Consider the following 2,801-nt stretch of genomic DNA (forward strand, 5'->3'; position numbering starts at 1 on the left):
GGGTTGAGGCCTCGATCGCAGTCCTAAAATAAGGGTGTTAATTAAACTGTAATGTTCTGTAAAAATAAAATAAAATGGTCAACCGATTTCAAATTCAATTTGGTTGATGTAGTGTTATACGGTAGATGATATTGAGGAGAAATTATTTAGTTATACTGCATAAAAAAATAATAAAAATAATTACAAAAGATAACATTAGTATTAGCATTAATCAATATCACAATAAACATAATTAAAAGTATGCAAAAACTGAAATACAGTGTCACCATGATTGATGTTTTGTTTATGTGGAGTCAATGTGAGAGTAAATGATGGGATGATTTCAAAATGCTATTTATCATCTTATTTTAACGATGCTGTTGGATTTGATATTAAATAAGATTTTATATGATGTGAGATGGATTGTTATCATGTGCAGAGAAAAAAAAATCACCTAGAAAAGAAGGTGATACTTAAACATAAATATTGCTTATATTAATATGTAAGTTCCTATAGAAAATGATCTAATACGAGATGTAATTTGAGGCTTGTTTTTCAAGATCCAACATATAAACATGTTATTAAAGGCCCTCCTATCAAAAGTTTATCATTTGTAATTTCTGGTATTTATTATTAACTATTTTTGTTTATTCTTATGATACCTACTTAAAACACATTACAAACTAGTATAATATTTTAAAGATGAGTTTTGGGTAAGGTTAGATAAAGTTTAGAATCGATTTACACTCATATCTATTAATAAGCTTATAAGTAAGTTCCTATAGAAATGATCTAATACGAGATGTAACTTTAGTGCGTTAAATTTGAGGTTTGTTATTGAAAAAAAAAATTAAAATCCAACATATGAACATATGATTAAAGGCCGTCCTATCAAAAGTCTATCGAAACTAATTTTTATCATTTGTAAATTCTGGTAATTATTATTAACTATTCTTATTTATGCTTATGATACCTACTTAAAACACATTACAAACTAACTAGTATAGAATTTTAAAGGTGAGTTTTGGGTAATGTTAGATGAAGTTTAGAATTGACTAACACTCATTTCTATTAATAAGCTTATTATATAACTAATTGACATTGACATTGACAGCGTCGTTGTTTGGCAGACGAGCATTACTATTGACATTGACATGAATAGAAGTAAATTCGGTAATCTTCGCAGCAGCCCTAACGATTGGAACCACTTTTGTCCACAAAATATTAAACGTCTGCTCGAATCATCAAAGGCCGCTCCGCCGATTAACGCAACATCAATACACAAGACGAAGTCCAATCTATACCTGACGTATGCCGGACGAACCTGAATAATGGGATATACCTACTCTCTTAGTGCCCATTAGACTGATGCAAAATCCAACACTTCCGCTCCACAGCGCTCAAACGGCCCCAGATCGGGCCCCGACTAGCCCCTTAAACCGGAACCCATCCGGTAAGAGAAATACACGGCACCAACCGTCCAAAGTCTATATGGAAATTACTATGGGAAAACCAAACATTCTGCTCATATCCATCCATCAATTAACCATATCGCTCCGCTTCAAAAAACGATAACTGAGCCTGAAGCAAACTTTCTCAGCCACAACTCTGTGTAAGACCACTTTTCGATAGACTGTAAGCATCAAAAACTATTAATGATCCAAGCAACTACCGCCCCATGATTCAACTGTCCAGCAGGCAACACTGGTGTTTCAGACGCGTAGAATAGAGCACAGCATCATGGCTACTATGTCACACTGCCGAACACAGTGTCGCCCACAAAACAGCAGCCCCATGCCACAAGACTATCAATCCCTATATTCTGCAAAGTTATAGCTGAGAAAATTCTCTACAAGACCAGTTACAGAGCTTTTGAACAATGCAACACGGAAAAGGCCAGAAGGCAATAAACAAGAAGTCCGGATATCCCACAGCAACCCCCATACAATCCTCCAACGGCCTGCGCCAAGCCAGCCCCCCCACTAAACGAGTCCAAACCCCGGGAGACCAATCCGGACCCGACCCGGGACCGTCCGAACACTGCGGAGCAAATATGTCAAACCCATCATGCAGAAAGAGCTGTGATCCAAAATCTTAGCGATGCACTCTCCGAAAGATAGTGAATATTCTGTTGAGTTTTATATGCTGGTGGTTAGATAGAGAGTATCCTCATTCGTCATCTGTTTCAGATTCGGGCAAATTGTATATTTCTTTGAGTTTCGTATCCAGTTTTTCTTTGTCGTCTGCCAATTCGTACCATTCCTCAACTGGTATGTTCTCAAATCTCCACATACTCTGAGCAATCGTATCCCACCAAGTAAAAGCAGGTCTACCTCTCTTTTTGTGTGGTAATCTATACTCCGCAGCCAGCTTGAGCAAATGATTCTCAGGTCTTCTTATAATGTGTCCCCAATACCTTAACTGAAGAATCCGGATCCACTTGGTTATCGATCTGGGACCATCTTTTGAAGACGAGTTATCCTCCATCTGACACAGTGACTTAATTTGACCGTAGATTTGCTTTTGGTACCTTCTCAAAGATTTCCTAGACCGCTTCGTAAGAACCGTGGCTTGCGAGCCATACACCATCGTCGGAGCTATTACGGTTTCATATAATAATGAACCCAACTTCTTTGATGGCTTTCTTTCCTTAAGATGGTTTGGTAGCGGTAAATTTCGACAAAAAACATTACCAAACCATTGATTTCAAAGTTTAGAAGTTTTTGTCACATTTTCGTAAAATTTGAATTTTTCATGTCCTAGATCACGAAATTTTTTGTCAGGTCATTTGTTATTTTTACTCAACAATTATAGAAAATGAA

This window comes from Ochlerotatus camptorhynchus, unplaced genomic scaffold (genome assembly GCF_037179485.1).
Source record: "Ochlerotatus camptorhynchus isolate MF236.1 unplaced genomic scaffold, CSIRO-AGI_Acam_v1.1 ptg000358l, whole genome shotgun sequence".
Lineage (NCBI taxonomy): Eukaryota > Metazoa > Arthropoda > Insecta > Diptera > Culicidae > Ochlerotatus > Ochlerotatus camptorhynchus.